Source organism: Buceros rhinoceros, unplaced genomic scaffold, assembly GCF_000710305.1.
Source record: "Buceros rhinoceros silvestris isolate BGI_N320 unplaced genomic scaffold, ASM71030v1 scaffold11351, whole genome shotgun sequence".
Taxonomy (NCBI): domain Eukaryota; kingdom Metazoa; phylum Chordata; class Aves; order Bucerotiformes; family Bucerotidae; genus Buceros; species Buceros rhinoceros.
Window position 1 is genome coordinate 259556 of NW_010396102.1, and position 12587 is coordinate 272142.

The window sequence follows — 12587 nt, forward strand, 5'->3', positions numbered from 1 at the left end:
GATGTAGGAAGGGTGGAAGTAGTTATTTTAGGTCTTTTTTTTTTCATAGCAGAAATGCCACTATTGGTTGTTTTTATGGGAGGTCTCCTTGAAAAACTAGTAAGCTTTAGGGAGAGCAGCTTTTTCCAGCTCTCAGGTGGAGGTCAGTAGGCGTTTCAGAGCACACTCTCAGGGATGGTGCCGAATGGGTGTTGAGAGGGTTATAAAACTCCTGCCTGCGCTGAAGTCGTGCAGCGAGCTGACCCAGTCCGTAGCCACATGCAGAGCTTCGGGTTAGACCAGACCTGGGTAAAACGAGAACACACAGAGGTGCAATTAGGCTCCACTGTCGCTCAAAGACATGAAGGATGGGCATGAGCGTGGTGTGCTAGGGTCATTTTTAAACCGAGCTTGGAGCCAGGAGCAAATGGACTCTGAGAATAGCCTTTAAAAATGAGTCTGCGAGTGAAATCTTTAGGTACAGCTGCATTCCGGATATATTACAGTGATAAAAGTGCATTTTTTGAGCTGAGCTCGGAAGCTGCCAACTGACACGATGCCAGTTCTAGATGCCTGCCATTAACCTTAAAACAGTCTCACATTGTTGGATTAATGAGTCACCCTTGTATCAACACAGAGACAAGCCAAGCATATTATTTCTTCTGAGGGAAATTACTGGAAAAGACAATTCCTTCTTTTTCAAATTCCCACTTTACCTCCAGGTTTGGCATCCAGTAGCCAGCTTTGCCTTTCCTCTGCAGCAAGCTGTGGGGTTGGGCCGGGGTTGTGCGAGGGAAAGGGAACGAGAGCAGACCTGGGTTGGGGACAAATTTGCCTGCTTAAAATATCCGCTGATGTCACAGCTCCCGGGTGTGGAGCACGATGGGGTTTTTTGGAAGAGGACGAGGACAGACGAGGGCTTCTGCTGGGAAAAAAATAAACAGAGAGGAGAAGTCTTCCATTGATTGGGTCTCCCGAGGAATGAGACAGGAATTTGCTTCATGTCCCTGCATATTTTTCTCCTTACCTCTAATAAGGTTGGGTTTGGAATTTTAAGCCTCTGGTTGCTCACCAAAAATTGGCCCCTTTTTTTTGCAAAGCACAAGGTCTAACCAAACTGAGGGCGGGAGTACTACCAGGCGGTTGCCTGTTGGAAGCTCTGGGCGGCTTTGTAGTCTGAGGACAGCTTTGAAAAAATAAAATAAAATAAACCCTGGTGCTAGCTGGAAGCTGCTGGTGGTGACAGAGCAGGAAAACCTTGCTCATGGCCTGGTTTGCCTCTGCCACAGGGCCGACTGCTGCTCCTGAGAGCAAGAACACCTTCCTTTCGCCCCAGGAAGCATCCACAGGACCTCTGTTTGCTGGGAGAAAGATGACAGCCCCCTAGGAAGGATGAAGCTTGCATGCCAAGAGCGTGGTGCGGGGTATTCAGATAAAGCTCTTCCTTCTTTCCACCAAAATCTGTTCTCTGCAACTCGTGGCATCTCGTTCCTAGAGGGTGTAATTGCCTCTGGGCAATTCCAGTTGTCCCCTTGTGCAGTCCCACCGGTGCCTCTGGTTCCTGCTGCTATCAGAGTGCTTTAGGGGAACATGGAAACCCTCCACCATACACCTACTTGTCCAGCTGTGTCCTCCAGGACACATTTCCTCCTGCCCACAGCTGGTGCGTCCGCACACTGCACGCGAACATCAGCTTGATCTAATACTCGTTCGGGAAAAGCGCGTGTTTCTCTGTACTTCCAGTAATGAACTCAGCGTGACTTCCCTCACACATTCACCTTCGAAATACGCTCTCAACTCGAGCGCACGCTTCCCACCCATGTCTCGGCTGTGAAGCAAAGGCAACACTTTGCCTGTGAAACAAATGGAAATGGAAAGCCCTTCCCATGTGTCTGGAGCTGCCTGTGAAGACTCCAGCATGTTGTGTGTGGTGAGGATTGCAGCTTCCTCCCTCTCATTTCAGAAGCAAAGATCACGATGTACTCAATGAGGGTTGCAGAGGGTTCTGAGAGGAGCTGTGAGCAGCCGGGATGCGGGTTATGCCACTCTCGGGGTTAGGGAGCAGATTTAGAGGCTGGCAGCACTAAGTGACATCTTCACCGTTCAAAACCACATCACTGCTCCATGCCCAGAAGTGCCCTGGCCCAGCGCGTCTGCCCCGTGTCTCCTCCACGCCTGCCACCGGGTCTCCTTGGGGTGCTCGCTGTGCTCCAGAGCATGCAGAGATCTCGGCTCCAACTCGCACGTGGGGGCATCCATGTAACAAAAAATACCAGTCCTGCTGGGAAGCATCATGAGATGGTGCCACAAGGGCCGACAACTCATTTCTCAGCCAAGGATGGTCCCACAAAACCAGGGTGAGGAGGAGCTGGCAGGACACCGTCTGCTTTGGCAGCATCTCTGCCCGAGGAGCATCTGTCCTGTGGGTTGGGAGAATGTCCTCTTCAGGGACGTGAGCTGAGGGCTCGAACATAAGCCTCCTGTCCAGGAAAGAAAACAGGGGAGCATGTTTCAGGGAGGCTGCCTCCTTGCTGGAGCCGAGCTGGCTTGCCTGGTGTTCGGGCTGGTGGGTGTCTGCACTCGGAGGGAAGCCGGGCTCAGCTGCCAAGGGAGGGCGGGGAGCTGAACCGTATGTTAAAGCTGTGTTAGTATTGGAAGTTCCATAACAAATCATATTTTCTCTTGACCTTTCAGTTTCTGGAAATGTAGACACAATAAACAATCGTGGAAGGGATGAGCTTATGCTGAAATATGAGGCTATAGCAGAATGGAAAGTATAAAGCAAACAAGGAAGCAATTAAATGCACAATGAAGGGAATTAACCAATATGCAATCCATTACGTATTTATTTATACTCAGAGGCATAACTAATAATAAACATAGGATTTCCACAAAGAAAACAGTCGCCGTGCCCTATTTTAAACAACCTGATGGTGCTGGGATGGTTCAAGATGGAGAAATTCCTTCTATCGCGTTCTCTATCTTCTGTCTGCAGGCTCTTCCCTGCAGCGTGGGTTTTACAGCGTTGGTCTGGGTTTGTGGAGCGCCAGGGAAGCCTCTGGTGCAGCTCCTGTAGCATCTCAGAGCAGAGGCGCTTCTTGCCTTCAAAGGGTTTTGTTTGCACAGAGCGTAGCGGGACGGAGTCCTGCTCCGTGCCGGAGCTTCTGGGTACTGCCCTGCTCTAAATATTAAATAATCATCCTTGTGACGGTTGGCTTCGGGACAGGCGGATGAGGGGATGGACCTGGCTTTTGCCAAACCTCGTGGTTTCAGTTTAGCCAAGAGCAGCTCACGGCGTGTTTTGGATCCCATGGGCCTGACTTGGTGGAGGGAGTCTGGGGAGAAGAGAGGGTTTTTCCCTGTGCTGTCTGCAAGTAGCTGGTGTGAAATACAGCATATGAGGCCAACAATCTCAGTGGATCTGCTCGAGTGTGTTATTGCTTGTCATGAGTTTGCTGAATTGGGCCTTTGGAGGGGTTAGTGATTTTTGAAGGTGGTGGGTGCTCACAATGACTTCACCAACAGTATTGGCCGTTCAGCAACTCTGAAAGTAAAGGCACTTTTGAAGCAGCTAAGGGACCTGGGGGGGTTGAGCCTGGAGCAGAGGAGGCTCTGGGAAGAACTTATGGCTCTGAGAACTCCCTGACAGGAGGGTGCAGCGAGGGGGCGGGCGGTCTCTGCTCCCCAGGAACAAGCGCCAGGACAGGTGCTGGGTTGACTATTGGACTTGATGATCTTTGAGGTCTTTTCCAACCTAAACTGTTCTGTGATTCTGTGAAAATGTGTGTGGAGATCCAGGTGGAATTACTGGCTTGGAGAAACTATCACAGAGGAGATAACGTAGCCTGTGGCAGCACGTGAACCCTCACGTGGATGCTCCTGACACGAGCCAGAGTCCCACTGTGCAGGCTCTGGAAGCCAAATGCACGTGCAGGGAGGGCGTCCCTCTTGCTGTAGAGGTTGCTGCAGGTGTACTTCTGCTTGGAAATCTCTCCAAGTCCTCATTTTACTACCTCCAGAGTCACGTAAAGTTGGTTCAAGGTGCTTTTGCCCTTCGTTGCTGCCATTTTGCCTGGTGTAGGGCTGTTGGTGGGCACAGCCGACACCCGTGCTGTGATGGTGACCGTCACCCAGCGGGATGCTCCCTGGCTGGGCAATGCCATCGCTGTGGCTTGGCAGCGGGCTGGCATTGCTGCCAGGAGCACAGCATCCACATGTCCTCATGCTGCTGCCAGAGCCAAGCGCTGCCGGCCCCGTGCAGGGCGGTAACACAGCGTGGAATTTCCCTCCTCCGGTCCCCCGTGTTGGTTTATTTATGGATCCGGCTTTAGCGGCTCAAACCCCTATTTCTGATGTGATGAGGGTTCCCTTTTGTCATGAAGGGTCGTTGGCACCGGTCGGTCTCTTTGGATGATTCTTCTGGAGCTCCTGGCCGCTTTGATGGGGTACACGGGTGTGCAGAACTTTGAGCATCCTCCCTGAGGGGCTGCCACCTTCTTTGGGGAAAAGGGGACAGAACGGGGTGAAAATTTATTTGCAAAGTTATTCCTTATGCTTCGGGATCACCCACGATCCTTTTGGAGTTGTGCTTCCCATGGCATTTATGCGGCTTATGGGAATAATTAATTTGCATAAAACTTGGGAGACGTCAAACGCGATGGAAAGGCTCATGAGTGCCAGATGCTGTTATTAATTCTTTATCATTTAAATACTCGTTGTTTTGTCTTGCGAAGGCCAGGGCCGTGGTTTCCAGCTCTGCGCCGCGATCCTGCAAGGAGCACAGTTAATGCGCTGTTGCAGTTGGTATCATAAACACTCAGATGTGCTCGTCAACATATGGGGAAAGGATGGTGGAGGGTTTGGGTTTTTTTGCCTCTTTTGCGAATTAGTGAAATGACTCAGTAGATGTTGCTGGAATGTTTATGTTTTTTCTGCGCTGAGTTTAGACAAAGCATGGGAAATGCCACGGTCCAATTGCGTTTGAGCCATTGTAAGGAAATGGAAATGAGGAGGGGTGGGGGGTGGGTAAAAGGATCAAGTGTGTAAAGTGCTACTTCTTCTAAGATCTTCAGCTCTTCACGTCAAGAGCTGCGGCTGCTGCAGTGCACAAGTGTCCAGGCACTTCAGCCTCTTTCACTCGTTTACTTATTTCCTTTCCTGACACTCTTCTCAGGCTGGGATATGCTCCCATTTTGCAGGCAGGGAGCAGAGATGTGGCAAAGAAAAAAGTAATGCAGCTTAGCAAGTTGGTAATGGAGGAGGAACTCCAACCCCCAGATCAACTTCTTACTTCTCTGGACCTCCTCAACCCCTGGTGAACTCCTCCTGGGGTCCCTCATGGCTATGAGGGTACCTGGCATGTGTCTCATGCCTCTCTCCTACATGAAGATTTTGGCGTGTGGCTCATGGGGTCAGGTTCTCTGCATGCTCCTGTATGATCCTTCCTAGAGATAAGCCAGAAACTGTTCTTTGTTCCGCATGTCCCTGAACTTGGAGGCCAGAAACTTGGATCCTCACACCCCTGGGCTTCAGGAAAGTTTAGCTGAAATGTTGTGGTTTGGGACCATCTGGAATATTTATCTTCTGAGCCCCCAAAAACAAAAACAGCATTTGACTTTCAAAGCAGTGGAGAACTGAAATTAATGTTCTGCTTCTCTTCTTTCCTCTGTGTGATGCCACGCAGCTTCGCCTGTGGTCGGGGGAAGTTATGTCTGTCGCAAAGAGAGCAGAGACTCCTACTGCTCAATTCTGCATCGCCGCAGCGTGTCGGGATGCTTTGATTGCAATTTTTGAATTGATAACGAGAACACGCGGCCAAGGTTTTGGTCCGTAAAGGCACTCACCCGCATGCACTTTGCCTCCCGCTGCAGAGCACCAGAGAGAGCATTCATGAAGACCCTGGTGGCTGAATGTTCTGCACCAGGGTCATGTTCTTTTTTATTCGCTCACTTTAAAATCACAGCGTGTAAGTTATCCGAGCACGTGTGATGGAAATGTCCATGTCTTAGGAAGCCTCCTGCAAGAAGCGACTGTGCTGGAACAAAGAGGCAACGTAGGCAGGAGCTGGGAGGGAGATGCTGTTCCCCAGGTCCATCTGTGCTCTCTGGAGCTGCCTCCAAAAAGTCATAGCTTTATCTGCTCCCCCCTTGTTTGATTACACATGGGGCTGTACAGCTCAGCTGGACTCCTCTGAGAGCACCACAAACCACAAAATGATGTAGAGGAGAGAAGTTAATACCCAGGTTCAGGGAACGGGGAGCAGCTCGGGAGGTTGGTAATGCACTCTACAGAGTCTTTCATGGTCAGCATCCAGCCCATGACCAAAGAGCCCTGATGGCTCATGAGGGTTGGAAACCAAGGTGGTGGATCTCAATCGCCGACATGGCAGAAAAGATGCCCATGCAGCAAAACTTGCTATCACAAGTGGCGTATCTGGCAAACGTGCTGGTAACCTCAAGAGAAAGGCTGAAACCCAACCCGTGTTTCTGAAGGGCTTTCTCCAGGAAGAAAGGCTTGGAGGGGAAGCGTGTAATGCCAGCATGAGTCTGGAGCTTAGGTCAGATTTGCTTCGGTTATTAAATGACTCTGCTGCTGGATTTTTAACACGCTTTAGTTCAAAACTTTAAAAAGAAACTTGTCATTTCCACCCACCCTCATGCCACCGGATGATAAATGCGCTTCAGCCAGAGGTCATGGCCTGCGCTCCTCGGTGCATTGGCATCGCAGATTTTCCTTGGGCAGCCACAGCGAGCTCTTACCTGGCAAAGGAAAACTTGGAGAAAGTGTGATATAAACATAGCAGAAGGTCGAGCAATTACTTAGCAGCTGGAAACGAAGAGGAGCCAATCGCAGGTGTTTTGTGGAGACAACTCCGGCCTTTTGGGGAAAGCGCTCCTCTTTCGGAGAAAGTTTTCCTCTTTTAGTAGAAGGATGCTCTTCTTTAGTGCGTGCTGATGGTGCGTGTTTGAGATGCTCCCCCTGGCTGGTTAAACAGGGGGTAGGTCTCCTCTGGAGGAGATTTTCTGGAGCCCCAGTGGAAGTGCTGAGTTGCCACAGTGGTGCTGTCCCCGCAGTAACAGCGGTAACAGTGCTGCAACGAGGCACCTGCACTAAGTGCAAGGGCTGCAGCGTGGCTGTGGCAATGGTCTGTGTGTTTTCGGTGGCAGAGGCAAAGCACGGGTCCAATTTGCACCTTTGGGTCTCGCCTGTCAGCAGCTGCTCTGCGCCACTTTCCCCTGCTGTCGGTTATTGTCTTCCTGACTTAAAGCAGAACGTGTTAACATCCAGCTTGTCCTCTCTGGGCACACGAGGCAAACATATCGCCCGTTTGTTTTTGAGGTGATTATACTTTTTTTTTCCATAATTATTTTTGATTGTCATTTTGTGACAGTTTCTTGGCTGGGGTGCGCTGCAGCTGCCCTCATTAGGGGCTGTGCCAAACACAATCTTTTTTGATATTGGATATTACCCGGTGGCTGCAGCCCCAGATGGCATGTGGAGCAGCGATTGAATCCAATTACATCTGTGTAATGCTTTTTAAATTGAAAGCCTGGTAGGAGAGAGCTGCCGAGCTCCTCCCCGTTGGAGCGACTTGACTAGACTTTCTCCTAGGACCTGTCATATACTGTGTCCAGTTTTGTCCCCTCACTCCCAGAAGGACATTGAGGGGCTGGAGAAGAGCAATGGAGCTGGGGCAGAGTCTGGAGCACAGTGTGCTGTGGAGCGGCTGAGGGAGCTGGGGGGGGTGAGCCTGGAGCAAAGGAGGCTCCAGGGAGACCTTCTGGCTCTGACAACTCCCTGACAGGAGGGTGCAGCGAGGGGGTGTCAAGGTGGGGGTCATGCTCCTTCCCAAGTGTCAGCAAAAGAGGAACCGGCCTCCAGTTGTTGCAGGGGAGGTTGAGGTTGTCCCTGAGGAAGAATTTCTGTCCCGTTGGGGTTGTGCAGGCGTGTCGCAGGCTGCCCAGGGCAGTGGTGGAGTCCCCATCCCTGGAGGGGTTTCCCAGCCGTGTGGGGGTGCTGCTGAGGGACAGGGGTCAGGGGGACCTGGCAGTGCTGAGGGGACAGTTGGACTCGAGATGCTTAGAGGGCTTTTCCAGCCCACACGGTATCTGTGGCATCAGGAATCAGAAAGAAGGGACTGTTAACTGAAACGAGGGTTTATGTCCTGTTTCCCCATGCGTAACGCCCGCGTCCCTGCGCATTGCATAGGTGTCCAGTAGCATTGTGCCCATTTTGCAGGTGAGGAGAGGTGAGGCAGAGAGCGGCGAACAGACTTGACCAAGATCATGACCTAACAGCGGAGCTGAGTGGTCAGTGTCCCTGTCGAATGGCAACTTGTTGGCACTGGACTGACTTCAGCATGGACCCCTCATGGGACACAATCAATCCTCCCTCCTTGACGGCTCCCCCTGAATTTTTCTTACAAAAATATTTTGTTTTCTTCTCCTTCACTAGCAGTTGTACCATCTTGTCTGGGCTATTAATAAACACCGAGTGATCCCCAGCAAAGGAATAGAACAGTTATAGCCAGAAAGCCTCCAAGGGTGCAGAGAAGCTTTGGCCCCGGGTGATGGAGAAGCAAGCACACATCGCTTGGTCTTCCTTTGCTCTTGTCCAAAATGTGCATTTACTGAGACTTTCCAGGAATGTGACATTGTCTACAAGGCGTGATTCACTGTTCAGGCGGTGGTGGTGACTATCTCCAAGCATGTCTTGTCAAATGCTCTGTGGATGTGGAGCGTATTTTATTCCTTTCCTCTTTGCCACTCAGCTGTCATCTTTTCCTTCTGGCAAAATCAACGTCAATCCTTCCAGTCTTCCTTCATCGGCCACATCTTTGCCCTCTGCTCTACATACTTCAAGGTGAGAAATGTCTAAGAGGTGATTTATTGTCCCGTATCGACAGAATTGCATCTCGTTACCTCCCACTTGGAAGTGGTTTTTTTACACTTGTTATCCTCGAGCTATTGCACAACCGCCGTAAGCTGATGTTGCTGACAAAGCCCCCAGGGAGGGGGGATGCGCTGGGAACCATTCCCGGGGACAGCCTTCGGATAGCCCGCGTGGGTGCCCCCCAAGTGCTGGAGGATGGGTATTGGGGAAAACCAGAGGAACATGGGTCTGAGGGATTAGAGTTGATTTTTTTCTGCACCATGAGGATTTTGCAGACGAGTCAAGGGTTGGCTGACACCACATGCCCATGCAGTGGCAAGTGTTCTTCAGGGGCAGGAGAGGGAGAAACCCAGGGGCAAGGAGGCACCAGGCTTTCATCCCAGTCAAGCCAAGCCTTCTCCTCGCAGCAGCGATGCCACTTTCGGCAATCCCCTACATGGACTGGCGTCACAGTTACCAACTGGGACTGTCAGGAATGATTTATGAACTCTACCCAAACACTCGCAGGAACAAAAAATGCAAAGGGAACCGGTACAGCCGCAGGCGAAAGGCAGGAGAGGTGTGTCTGGCAAGCCCTGCTGCTTGTTTGCTCCTGCTTTGCATTAAGCTATTTGCTGCGACTTAAAAAAAAAAAAGCAAACAAACAACTCTCCCTGCTGAGGCAAACAGAAAAGAGGGCATTGGAGGGGGGGAGTTGTGTCTGGGAGCCAGTGCCTGCCCTCGGGGAGCTGAGCATCTCGGGAACCACAGCGCCGGGCGAGGGGGCAGCTCACGGGCGCAGTCCCAGGGTTGCTGGCTTGGCCACCACAAAGCTGAGCTGCTGCAACGTGTTTTGTGTTAAATGTTCTTTTCATCCCGCGCAGAAGACGTGGATGCGTATGAAGCTGGTTGCGTGTACACGCTGGGTTTGTTTCTTTTGTTCGTTTCTAGCGCATTTTTGGGATGGTAAGGCTTTTGGATTTTCTGAGGCATTCGGATGGTGGTTGAAACAGCTTCTTTGTTGGAAATCCTCCTAAATCTTACTCAAAAATGTGTGTGAAAGAATCTAACAGTTGAAAGCAAAGCAAACCATTTTGAGCAGTCCAAGATGCGTTTATAACATTTTTTAATTAGCTGAGAATTTTGAGGGAAATTATTTCCAGTCACTGGATGTTCTTGAGTGCGTGATTTATTGTCAACAAATAGTAGCTCTCCTCTTGGTACTGCAGTTGCACGGGGGATTTCCAGTCCCAGCGGTTTCAGATGCAATTCAGCCAAAGCTCTGGATCTCTGATGCTTTTTCTGTTCTATGTGAGGAGTTTCTGAAGCTCCGTCCCAGTCGTCCTTGTTAGCAATGAACCCCAACATGCTCTCTGAACCAACCAAAACTGAGGATGTGGAGGATCGTCCTTAGTGTATGGTGATGCTGGTGGTCGGCGGTGAGGAGCAGTGCGAACCCAGGTCAAATTGAGTTTGTTCCCATCTTGAGTGGCACCCTCCTGGCATTGCCAGTCAGAGTCATGTGACACAGTTGAAGCAAAACTGGTTTGTAGGTGACCCAAATGTGGCCTTAGAGAGGAGAATGAAGACCTGGGGCCGTTGTCTCCATCTCCATCCTCAGTAGGGCAAGCTATGGCGTTGGAACCCCAACACCCATACCTAGCAGCAAGAACGAGCTCCTCCAAAGGCACGGGACTAATTTCATCCTTGCCTGCTGCTCAGTGCTGGCAAAGGGTGTCCAGTGATAGGTGGTGGTTCCTGCCTGTGGAGAGGCTATTTGGTAGGGTGGGCTGCGGGCGCCAAGGGATCTGCAGGCCAGGGACTGAGTTGGAAGAGGTTTTGCTCTAGCAGTTGACCCTATTCTGCTGTGCGCTGGATGTGTCGCGGGGAAAATGACCTTGCCCGAGACTCCAGCACTTGCAAGGCAAATCTTCATCCCTGCTTCTGTCCCCAGAGGTGCACAGGGGGAAGACCACATAGATGAGGCATGGGGGCAGCGAGCTGGGTCCGGTAGGGTGCTGCTGCTCCCCGGAAGCTCCCTGGTTGGTTCTTCGATGTCTCACCAGTGGGTCGGTGGGAGCTGCGCTGTGAGAAACCAGGAGTGTTTGCTGCCATCATTTCCCTTCCCAGCACTGCTCTGGGCGACAAACTCAAGCTCATAAATCTCCTGCTCAGCAGGGAGCATTTGTGCTATAAACTAATTAGGCAAGTGGTCAAATACCGCAAACACCTCTGCCCTCATTAGAGCCCAGTGTGGAGGTGCTGAAATGCCTCATTAACACCGAGCAGAGCCTCCTCTCTGGGACAGGGGCTGCAACACCAAGCCAGCAGCCCAAGGGTGCGGGAAGCCCTGACACTGGTTTGGTGGGTCACTAATGATGTGAATGTCAATTAGCTGCTGCGGTGATGTGGGCCACAAAGCCGAGGCATGAAGATGGCGGGATGTATTTGCCGCAGAATGAGGAATTTGGCAGTTTTGTGGGGTGAAGAGCTGCTTTCCCTCTTCATCCGCCCTGCCACTGTGTTGACTCAGTGCTCTCCTCCTTATTCCAAAATCCTCTTCCCATCAATCTTCTTGGTTACATGCTCTTCCACATACACCATGTTGTCCTTGAGGGCCTTGGTGCTGACACCCTGGGTTGCTCTACAGGATTTGGGTGGAAACCAGAGTCAGGGTGGACGTTCTGCTCTGGTTGCTTCTGTTCTTTCTGCTGTTTTCCAGAATAAAAGGTTTTTCACTCTTGGTGGTATCGGTGGAGGTGCCTCACAAGTGTGGATCTGCATAGAAGTAAACTGGGGAACACCTTCCAGACAAATTATCCCTTTCCATATTGCTAAAGCAGAGCTAAAACTGGTGATTTTTTTCTGCCCTTGGGGTGTTACGAGTGACTCCAGGCTTGCTCGGGGAGTCCTGGCTGGGAGATCAGAAACACCGGTTCTGGACCCAGCTGCATCTCCTCCATTGCCTGTAGTCAGGTGGTTGTCCCTCAGATATGCCGTGATGTTTAGTTCACCCTTACTTGAGTGGGGAGAACCAGCTCTGTTTTCCCCAAGTGTTTTATTTGAAGGACTGTTATACCATTACAAAAAAAACCCCACTATTTTTATTTGACTTGTAGTAATTGCCAGGAGGCAGCGCCCAAGAAACAGTTGCTTTTTAGAACCATCAAAAATGAAGGTCAATTCTGAATATCATTTGATATTTGATTTAATTTTTTTTCTATGCTGTCTTTTCTCTGATTGCAGGAGCAGGACTGTGACCACGTATGCATTTGTCTTTTGGCTCTTTTCCATGATACTGGTGGTACGTGGACCACCAGCCAGGAGCTGCCAGGCTGTGTCATTTTTTTTTTTTCTTCATCCTTTCATGCTGGGTTTTGATAGAATCTCCTATCTCTACCGGCGGATGCTGAAGTGAGTTGAAGGAGCATCCTATGGCAGCATCTGTTTCCCACCACAGATCAGCGCCTTGTATCTGTGATACGCAACAGAGATGTTGCAACTAGTCTGGAGATTAGATTTCTGGTATATTACAACATGGCCAAGGCATGCAAGAAAGATAACACAAAAGGAGATGTAGTAAGAAAAAAACCATCTCGGAACGATGAATTTTCTATAATGATCTCTGCAAGTGGCAAAGAAAATTAACTTTGCTTAAGCCAGGCAGAAATTCCTGATGCAGAAATTAGGCTAAGGCAGGTCTCTAGGCCAAGTCTTCTGCCCAGACATGTCCTGCT